This window comes from Panthera leo, chromosome A1 (genome assembly GCF_018350215.1).
Source record: "Panthera leo isolate Ple1 chromosome A1, P.leo_Ple1_pat1.1, whole genome shotgun sequence".
Taxonomy (NCBI): Eukaryota; Metazoa; Chordata; class Mammalia; order Carnivora; family Felidae; genus Panthera; species Panthera leo.
In genome coordinates, this window is record NC_056679.1 from 169,628,207 (window position 1) to 169,640,064 (window position 11,858).

The following is an 11,858-nucleotide window of genomic DNA, read 5'->3' on the forward strand; positions in this document are numbered from 1 at the left end:
ATACAGTCCTCTTACATGTAGTTTTTTCTCTTCTACTTTTCTCTCTGAAGATCAGTGAAGTATATGAAGGAAATAAATTTTCTTTTTTTCTTTTTTAAATTTCTTGAAATTCAAAACATTTCAGTGTTATCTGTAAAATTAACATATACTCATTGTAGACAACTGAGAAAAAAAAAACAGAAAGCAGCTTTAAAAATTACTTATGTTCCTACTGCCTGCTATTTTATTTCTTTATGTACACAGTCTTGGAATCATACTTATTAGTGTTTTAAAGTTGTTTTAAAATTATCACTTTTTTAATGCTATTTTTGGAGTAGTTTTATGAACTCCCCCCCCCCATTTTATTACATTATCTTGGACATTTATTTGATAACTGCTGTCTTGTTGGTCACTGAGAATATTTCCAGTGTTTCACTGTTCTGCATTATGCTCCATCTAAATCCGGATAACATGACTCTCTGACTCACCACAGACTGTTTCCTTAGGAAAAAATCTGAAAAAACTCAGTTTACAGAGACAAGAATATTGAGAGATTGTATTTAATGGCCCTTTGTAGTTTTTTTGTTTGTTTGTTTTTTTAGTTTGTTATAGCAAACCCTTGGCCCATGGTTATTATCATGTTACTGCTTGTCTTACTTTTTTCCTTTAACATCTTTAAAGATTTTGGGTATTGAACTAGCATTTTTCACATCAAATAATAGTTCCCAGTGTATTGTTTAACAATTGAGATTTTTTGTATAGAAAATGTTTCCATTTTATGACCAATTTTATTGCCCTTTTCTATTTTGATTCTTACATTGGCCAGTTCTTTAAGAGACAGGCCAAACATCAAGATCTGGTATTAAATATATTGTCTTCTCATTTGTTTGAGGCTAATTTTTAACATTTAACTCTTTAAGCCATCAGAAGTTTTATGTGGTTAAGGTCACTTCTTTTCTTCAAAATAGTGATGAAGTTAACCTAGTACTATTTATTAAATATTCATTACTTTCCCCATTATGATATGATACTGCATTTATCTTGCACTAAATTGTTATATATGCAAACCCTAAATATTGTGTATACAAACCAAGTATTGGTTTCTTGGCAATTTGTTATGTCCTATTGATGTACCTATATTTCCTTGAAGCAATTCATACCACTTTGTTTATTGAAACAAGAGTCATAATGTTACTACAAAAGAATTACTGTCTGTGCTTGAATTTTCATTTTTAAAAACCCTATTTAATTTAAAGAACTGAACAATTACTTACTAAGATATGTATGCACATAATTGATTTATGAAAGCTTCATTACCAAATGCTTTCGAATATTTTAAACAAATGTAACAGTACAACAGAATGATAATAGATGAGAAAAAATGTAAAAATAAGGTAAATTCAGGAGTCACATTAGGATATGAAATGATTGTCACAGTAAACCAGAATTACTTTATCTTTTTTTAAAGTTTATTTGTTTATTTTTGAGAGAGAGAGAGAGAGAGAGAGACAACACTCTGTCAGCGCAGAGCTCGATCTCACAAATCGTGAGATCATGCCCTGGGCTGAAATCAAGACTCTGACACTTAACAACTGAGCCACCAAAGATCCCTCGGGGTTATTTTAGAATAGGCCATGTATTATCAGTTCTAAGCATTATATTAATCAGAGCAAAGAAAACACTGTGACCAGTTACAAGATTCCAAGATTAAGTGATAGAAATTACATTTTCATGAGTTTCTGCTTTCCTAGTTCTGAGACCCAGAGTGGTGGCAAACATTTTGGATTACATCCCAGAAATGGCAAGTACATCCCTCCCCCGGCTAGTGCTTTCAAGGTATTTCTGTGTCACTATCAAAGCACTTTTGGTACTATACTATAATAGTGATGCATACTTTCCTCCCTACCCCCTACCATGACCTTCCCAAACCCAGCCTGTAAACTTCTTCAGCGCTTGTTTTCATAACTTTTGTGACTGGCATAGTGCTTGGAGCAGTAGAGGGCTCAAAAATTATGAAAAGGAGGTACCTGGGTGGCTCAGTCGATTAAGCATCCAACTCTTGATCTCAGTTCAGATCTTGATCTCAGGGTCATGAGTTCAGAACCCACATTGGGCTCAGCGCTGGGCGTGAAACCTACTTAAAAAAAATTATGAAAAAGAAAAAAGGGAGGGAAAGGAGAGAAGGAAGGAAACTACCTAGTAATCAACCTGGATTGTTTGAAGTTATCACTGGCTATCACTGACCTATTTTATTCTTTTGGATGCTATTGTAAATGAAACTGTTTTCCCCAATCTCCTTTTTACGTAGTTTGTTGTTAGCGTATAGTAAGGCAACTGATTTTCATATGTTGATTTGTGTATGCTGCAACTTTACTGTATTTGTTTATTAGTTTTAATATTTTTTTGGTGTCTTTAGGGTTTCTTATATACAAGATCATGCCATTCGCAAACAGGGACACTTTTACTTTTTTCTTTCTGATTTGCATGCTTTTATTTCTCTTTCCTGCCTACTTTCTCTTTCTAGGTCTTCCAGCACTTTGTGGAATTGAAGTGGCAAGAGTGGACATCTTTGCACTGTTCTTGATACTAGTTTTCAGCTTTAGTATGATGTTAGCTGTGGACTTTCATGTATAGCTTTTATTAGATTGAGGTACATTTCTCCTATACATAGTTTATTGAGCATTTTCATCATGAAAGGGATTTGAATTTTATCAGACACCCTTTCTGCATCTATTGAGATGATCATGTGATTTTTATCCTTCAGCCTGTTAATGAAGCATATCACATTAATTGATTTTCATATGTTGAACCATCTTTGCATCCCAGGGAAAATATCACTTGGTCATGGTGTATGATCCCTTTAATGTGCTGCTGAATTTGGTTTGCTAGGATTTTATAGAGGATTTTTGTATCTGTGTACATCAGCAATATTGGCCTTTAGTTTTCTTGTGGTGTTTTTGGCTGGTATATTATTCAGCCCAGTTATTGTGTTTTTCAGCAACCTGATCGTTACTTGATACTTAAAAAAAATCTTATCTGTTTGCTGACATTCTCACTTTGTTCATGCATTGTTCTCCTGACCTCAGTAAGCATCATTATCATGGTTATTTTGAATATGAGGTAAATCATATATCTCATTTGATTATGATCAGTTTCTGGAGATTTATCTGGTTCCTTTTGGGGAAGGAACATATTTTCCTGTTTCTCTATTTTCCTTGACTCTTTATGTTGGTGTCTGTGTGTTGTATAAAATAGCACTTCTCAGGAACCTGGGTGGCTCAGTTAGTCAAGCGTCTGACTTCGGCTCAGGTCATGATCTTGTGGTCGGTGAGCTTGAGCCCAGCATTGGGCACTGTGCTAACAGCTCAGAACCTGGAGCCTGCTTCAGATTCTGTGTCTCCCTCTCTCTCTCTCTGCCCGTCCCCTGCTCAGGCTCTGTCTCTCTCTCTCTCTCTCAAAAATCAATAAACATTAAAAAATATTTTTTTAAATTTCCACTTCTCCCAGTCTTCATGGACTGACCTTGTAAAAGAGAAGACCTTCAGCAATATGTCCAGCCAGAGATTCTGGAGGCCTCTCACAGCTTTGTGCTTATCCAACCTGTTCTCTTTGTTCTTAGCAGCCCCAAGGCATCCAGAGTTCACCAGGTCCTGTCAGTACTCCGAGACAAATGAGACTAAAGCCAATTCTTCCGGCAGCCCCAGAAAAGTTGAGTTGTTGAACACTCTGTCCGACTCTTTCCCTCTCCAAAGAGAAGCTGGGATTTGAGGGGTTTTGCCTGTCTGCTCTGTTCTGGGTCGGCAGGAACAGCTGTGGTGACCAGTTGTGTGCTGGATCAAATTGCTGTCTTTGTTCTCTGTGGCCTACACAGGTCTTGTGTATGTGAGGGCCCCTCAAGGCTCTGAGACGGGCAAGACTGAAGCCAGTTCCTCAGGCAGCATAGGAAAAGCTGGGACTTCAGGTGTGTAATTCAACTCTCTCCCTCCTCAGGGAGCAGTTGGGGCTTATGGCCCGCTCACTCTGTGCGGAGCTCCAGGGAGGAGCCATGGTGACTGCCGGCACACCAATTCAAACTACCACTTTGTTCTCTGTAACCCCAGGGGACTAGCCAATGCTGGCCCTGCCAACTCTCTGAGAGAGGCGAGGTACAAGCCAGACCCTTGGGTGGCACTCAGCAAAGTTGGAACACTACATCTATGTTCCAACTCCTTTGCTCCTTAGGGAGGAACTGGGAGATGGGAGTTCCTTCCTGGTCATATGGCTCTGTACCAGGAGTGGGGATTATGATGAGTGTTCTCTGTTTTTAATACTGGCTTTGATGTGGCTGGATTTGCACTTGCCCAGGGTGTAGGAACCTTTCACCTAGTTTCTGGATTTCTCATAAAGGGTTTTGATCCATGTGCTGTTGTTGAATCATTGTGTCTACACAGGGAGGGAACGTTTAGGGCTTCCTATTCCACCATCTTCCTGATGTCAAGAGAGCCCCAGCCTGTACTTGTAACTAGTTCCTGGAACCCTCCAGGGTCCTAAATTCTGTCCCCATCACTCAAAGCGGTAGGAATGGGATTTTAAGCTCTTGGTTCACTCTCCCCAATCCCAGTCCTGACAGTACACTGTATGTGCTCATATTAAATGGCACCAGATGATTTTTATTGTCAAAGTGATGGAATTTTAGGGACAGGATCATTTCCAGTTAATAGTGTGACATCAGTAATTGATAGATTTAGCTTCAGCCTCAGAAGCTAAATCCAGCTCACTCAACTGCCTTCAGCAATGCTATAACTTAGTTCAAAAGGACCGTTTGGAAAGCAGAGTTGCCAGCTGCTTGCTCACTGCTCCTAAGATAAGGGAGGCCCATTGCCTTCACTTATTCTCTGACCATAATGAGCTCACAGCATCTGTCAGGACTCATTGCTCACACACAAAAAAGGACTTACCTTAAATCAGTTTAAGCATGAAATGAAACTCAAAGCAACTAACTCATATAACTCATGTAACCTGTGCAATTAAAATGTCCAGGGAAAGTTGACTTGGGGGTTCAAACCAAGCCCCGTCCCCAAGCTTCAGTTTCTCTCTTTTTCTCTCTCTTCACCTCTCAGCTCTGTTCTTGTGTGTTGGCATCAATCTTAGGTCAGTCCTTCCCACAGATCTTTAGCAGTGCTTGCTCTATATCCTACCCACGTGTTAAACTCACAAGAAAACTTCCCTTTTCATCTTATTTTCCTCTCTCCTAATAGCTGATAGCCAAAGTCCCACCATCTGAAACTCAGTGGTCTGTCTCAGAATCAGACACTCTTCCTTGAGGATTGAAATGTTCTCATTGTCCATTACCAGAAATTTAGGCTTGAGGTCAGCCCTGGACCAACTACATAGATCAAATGTGGACAAGGGTTGGTTCCCTAAAGGAAAATCCAGTCATGGAGTTAAAATACGAAGGAATGGATCTTGAGTAGATACAATGGTTAATTTTATGTGTCAGTTGATTGGGTCCCAGGGTGCCTGGATATTTGGTCAAATTATTTTGGGTATTTGTTTGGGGGTGAAATTACATTTAAATCAGTAGATTGAGTAAGTCAGACTGCTCTCCCTAATGTTGGTGGGCATTACCCAATCAGTTGCAGGCCTGAATAGAAAAAGGTTGACCTTCCCCCAAGTGAAAGAGAATTCTCTGTATCTGAATACATTTGAACTGGGCTTTTCCTTGCCTTCAGACTCAAACTGAAACATCAGCTCCTCCTGGATCCTGAGACTTTGGATTGGAACTTACACCACTGGTTCTCCCTATTCTCAGGCCTTCAGATTCAGACTGTAACTACACCATCGGCTCTCCTAGGTCTCCAGCTTGTGGAATCACCCTGCAGATCTGGGGACTTGTCATCCTCCATAATAGTGTGAGCCAATTCCTTTAATAAACATCTTTATATTTATAGAAATATCCTTGTTCTGTGTCTTTGGAGAACCCTGATTAATAAAGTGGGCAAAACAGTAGAAACTCTCAACATTCTCCATTTCCTCTCTAAATCTCTGTTTTCTTTAAGACCCTCTTTTCTATCTATTTGCATCTTCTCCTTCCTATCCCTGAAATATGTGGGTATCCTATTCCAGAGCTCATCCTTAACTTCTCCTTTAAAGTCCTCCTTTATTTTATTCTTGAAAAACTAGGCATCACCTACTTTATAGTTTCACAGGGCACTGGAGTTCCTCACATCTGCTCATTCTGTTTCCACATAGACTTTTCTAGCTTCCCTACCTTTAAGGAATAAAGCACATTTTTTTTTGTCCACCTACTATGCACAAAACAATGTCTTAAATGTGTTAAATGTCTTATGGAATACAGATAGGAAATACTTGGTTCTTTCTCACAAACAGGGCAAGAGTCAGATAATCATTGTTTTCTCCTCCCCTCTGCTAACCTTGCTTTCTTACTCATCTCTGATCAAGCAGCTTATGATACTTAAAAAAATTTTTTTTAATGTTTATTTATTTTTGAGAGAGACAGAGACAGAATGCGAGTGGGTTAGGGGCAGAGACAGAGGGAGACACAGAATCAGAAGCAGGCTCCAGGCTCTGAGCTGTCAGCACAGAGCCCGACGCAGGGCTCGAACTCACGAGCTGTGAGATCATGACCTGAGCTGAAGTCAGTCCCTCAACCAACTGAGCCACCCAGGTGCCCCACAGCTTGTGATATTTTTAAGAACTATATTTTGTCCCCAGAACTGCTGTTAAGCTAGTAATTAGGTTCTGTGACCAGCTGTAATAAACCAGAGTGACGACTAAAAAAGCGTGGAATTAGCTTGAGTAGCAAGTTAGTGGTGAGTGGTGTGAGAATTGGTCCCTCAGGGTGGTTAGAGCCTGCTAAAGTTGAGTCAAAACCAGAGATGGTGTTGGTGTGCCTGACTGGGGAGTGACATCAATTACAAATGGCACAGTAGGAATCCCTCCCCCCAAATATCTGGTTTACCTTTTAGGAGCCAATCTGGCATACTGTAAATGATCACAAGGCACAGGATCAGATCTGGTGCCTCCATTGTCCTAAAGTGAGATAATGGGGAGGCCACTTCACTTTTCGGGGTTTGCTTCCTCCTCTGTAACTTGAAGATAGTGAGCCCCCAAGGCTTACTTCATGGTTGTGTTAGCTCAGAGCAGTCCCTCAGAATCCCATGCTTAGAATGGTCCCACACTTGGGTTAGTGCTTTCCTGTCCCTGTCTTGACATTCTTAATGACTTTTAATAAGGGGCCCATTTTCACTTTGTACCGGGACCTACAAATTATGTAGCTGGTCCTCTGGGTTCCATACGATCCCTAGGTTTGTTCTGTGGCATAAGGGAGCCAATGTCCTATTAGTTTGGAAAAAAATATGTTAACTGTTAACAAAACTAAATAGATTTCTGTGTTTGAGGACATCACAAAATCTTTAGTATGTTAATATGCTTTGTCATTTTCCAGGAAGGGGATGTGAAAGTCACTTTCTAAACTTATTTGACCACAAAGCCCCTCCACTTTTTTTTCAAAATGCATCTCATGTGACAAGTATTACAATAATACATTCTGGGGGATGTTGACCCCCATTCTGGGGGATGTATTCATAGGGTTCTGTCATCTCTACCAAACTTTACTTCTTTGATAATTATGAGTCATATGTGAAGAGTGGAGGTGGGGGGTAGAAAATAAAGCTGGAATTAAGGAGTGGGGATAATGCTATATCATGCCCCAGGACTCTGTTGCAAGGAAGAGTCATGCTGTTCTAGTCTCACCGAAGCCCATGCAGACCCACAATTTTTTCTCCCCTGAATTTTTGCTTTGTGTTGTTTTCTCTGCTTAAATACCCTCCCCCATCTTCATCTAGTAAATTTTTGTTGTCTTTTTCTTCCAAAATGCATCTCAAATTGATCTATCTTTATATCTATCAGCTTCACCCTCTTACAAGACATACCACAAGTGGACCAATGCTATTGTCTCCTAACTCACCTCCTGGCTCCAGTGCATTCTCCATGGCATTCTGACTCAACTCCTCCTTTCAAAATGCAAATTGGCCTCATGCCACTGCCCAGCTTAACATTCTTCAAAGTTCCTGCTACAATTAGGAGAAAATCCAGAATAGCCCCCATGGCCAAAGGTCTGACAAAACCTGAACCTCCTCTACTTCTCCAGCCTCTTCTCAAGCTGGCCTGCCCATTTCTTCCATTCTCTAGCTACAGTGACCTTGTGAGTTTTCCTTCATAATCCCCAAATGTTTTTTTTTTTTTTTTTTTTAAGGAACTTTTTACTCACTGCTCACGGTATCTTGAACATTCCAACCTCTGCTTTTCAAATGGCTTGTTTTTTCTCATTCCTCAGGTCATCACTAAAAAATCAATTCCTTAGTAAGACCTCCTCAGACCACTTTGCCAAACTAGGTACCCTTACCCCTACCACCAATACCACCTACCCCTGTTAGGTTACTACCATCAGTACATACTAGTCATTCAATTCTTAGTATCCATAGTAATCCATATTCAATTAACTTGTTGACTTGTTCATTGTCTAATTTATCACTATATTGTAGAGGCCTTGAGAGCAAGGATTATGTCCCTCTTGTGTTTCTAGTTCTTAGCACATGCCTAGATGTTCACTAAATATTTATTGACTGAATGACTAACTGAATGAATTCCTAAAGGTGTGTATCAAATGCTAACTCCTTATTGATGATGTCTTTCCTGATTTTTTCCAATCAAAAATGAGTCTCTTTTGTCCTGTAGCTCTTTAGCTGTACTCCTTTATAGCTCTCATCTTTGCCTCTTAGCATTATGTGTGGGTTTACTGTATCTTCCTAGTTCCTCAAGTTCCTGGAGCAGTATGTCACTGATCTTTTTATACCCCTGCTGTGCCTGGCACTAAATAGGTGCTCCATAAATTCCGATTGAATTGATTTGAATAATTGAAAGAGCTTTCAATAAAAATAAGCAACTAAAAAAATGTTAGAGAGGTTTATTTAAAAATAAAACTACAATAAGCACTGGACTTCTTGCCAAAAATGGGCATGTTTCCCAGACATTTTAGAGGTCTTGGAGGATGGCCTAAACACCGATCTCCACTGATCCAAATCAACTTCATTAAACACTCCCTGGGCCTGTGAGATGGATGGCATGTGAACAAAGTCCTGACAGGTAGGGAGAAGAGATCCCTGCCTCCAGGTGTTCCTGGCCCCAAGTAATGGCCCTGTTATGGAAACTTTCAAGGAGGAAACTCTGCTGTGGTCATGAGGACTGAATGGTGCCCTTTTCTGGATCTTTCAGAAGTTACCTCCAAATAAGGAGGAAACCCGGATATATGAACGTGGGTGGGATTGCAATGAAGACTTGGGAAAACAGGAGGGTGTTGGTACTGGCCAGAACACACAAATATGAGTGACCATTATCACTGTGAGTTCGTTTTGTTTCATCTGTAAAAGTAATAGTACACAACTCACAGGGTGTTGGGAGTATTAATGAAGATAATATATGTCTTAACTTTATATACTTATAGTACGTGGTAAATACATGTTACGTTCCTTCCTTCCTTCCTTCCCTTGCACTCCAGGTGAGAGCTCTACCTGTGACCTCCAGGGTAGACCACTTCAGGGTACATAGCTAGAATTTGTGGAAAGGGGAAAAGTAGATTGATATATATGTGTACGTACATGTGTGTGCATATAGCTCATGTCCATATGCTATATAAAGGGAAGCTTATAATTGCTATGTATTTTGATATAGTAAGTGAACAACAAAATGATGTGCAGTTAGCATCTGTTACTTTTGCACCCACAGGAGAATGTTATTGGACTCTTGATCTCAATGTGAAGAGGAGTTGCCAGACTAATGTTAGCCCATAGGGGGAAAAAAAAAGTTCTACAATTGTAAAGGGGCAAACAAAAGTAAAAATTTCTTACTCAAGTCAGGAATAAGAACAAATATAATCTGAGGCAGACTGATGAGTGGCACAGAAAAATCAGAATTTCCCTTTTAAAGATTGCTCAATAACCAGAGTGAGGGATTTCCACTGGTAGATGTAGAAGCCTTTTCAGGTCAGTCTCCATTACTTATTAAATGAGCATGGGATACGGATGGTTAAATGAATACCTGCATTAATTTGCTAGGGCTGCCATAACAAAATGCCACAAACTGGGGGGCTTAAACAACAGACATATATTCTCTCATAGTTCTGGAGCCTAAAAATCAAAAATCAAGATGTCAGTGGGATTGGTTCCTTCTGAGAGCGGTAAAGGAAGGATCTGTTCCAGGCCTTTCTCCTTGGCTTGTTGATGGCTGTCTTCTCCCTATACCTTCACATCATCCTCCCTCTATTTGTCTCTGTCTCCAAGTCGCCCCTTTCTTTCAAAAAAAAATTATTTATTTACTTTGAGGGAGAGAGTGCATGGGCAGGGCAGAGAGAGAGAGAGAGAGAAAGAATGAGAATCCCAAGCAGGGATGAGGGGCTCGAACTCACGAACCATGAGATCATGACTTGAGACGATATCAAGAGTCGGAGGCTTAGCCAACTAAACCACCCAGTCCCGAGTTGTCCCTTTCTAAAGGACACCAGTCATATTAGATTAAGGTTCACACTAATGTCCTCATTCTAACTTGATTACCTCTCTTAGGACCCTCTCTCCAATTTGGCCATATTCTGAGGAACTTGGGATTAGAACTTTAACATATGAATTTGGTGTGAAGGTAAAGGGTACAATTCAACTGAATTTTATTAACAATTCTACAACTTGAAAGTCTCCATTAGATGCTATGCTTCTAGCTCAGCAAACGAGGAGCCAAATCATAAGATGGCTATTTTTATGTCTCTGATGATCAGTTCCGCACATAGGTATGGAAAGCAGTTTACTTGGATACAGGACACTTCTAGGAGTTGCTCACTGAAGGCTGAGGAAGTACTTAACAAAGCAAGTGTGATGTGATGTGACCAGCAGACGTGATGTGACAAGTTCACCTACAGACTAACTGAAGCAAAGATACAGAGGACCATTGAGGCATATGCATCTGCTGCAGGATTATCCCCACAACAACCTGACGTCAGCTTTCAGGAAACGATGCTTCTGGGACTTGATCTGTGCATCTTGCATAAACTAATCTCTACCTGTAGTATATCCTCCATTCTTTCATTACGAAGGGGCAAGAGATATAAAACGAAAACCAAAACTACAGAAAAAAAGAAATATAAAACCCTTGGAAGATCATATATGTATAGGAATAATAGATGGAATTGGAGGCAAATCTGTCAGAATGATAGCTATCATTTAAAACAGCTCTTTAAAGTTTTGTTTAATTGATTTCTAAATGGCATGTGAACCGGATAAGCATTATGGATTTTTTTTTGCATTTCCTTTATGATTAGAAAATGGGGAAAACGACATATATTTGTTTGGTTGTTAATGTTGTTAAAAAGTACACAATGTCAAAGAAGGAGATTCTTTCAGAGAGATGGCCATCTGTAAAAGCAAACACAGCAAAGTGATAGGGAACTAATGCAACAAGTTCCAGAACATTAATATTTCAGAGAAGCCTCCCCAACTATTTGTTTTTTTCTCTCCTCCATCCCACTAACACAGTGGCACAGTGGCATAGGGACAGTTATTAGATGAGGCCATTTGTAAGTTCAAACAATGAAGTTTTACCGGAGTAGAGACCTGTCCAGTCACTGAGGGAAGACACAGACTGGTGATGGCAAGAGCACATGTCCACAGGCATTATTAAAGGGGGCTGGGTGTTGACACAGCAGAAAGTCAGAATGTCTTTGGTGAAGGGTTTTAGCCTTCTTTCAGCAATGATCAGATCACCTCATGTAAAGACAGGACTGAGCCCTCTGAAATCTTCCCTGGAGCTTAACCAATGGATTTGAACACGCTTAT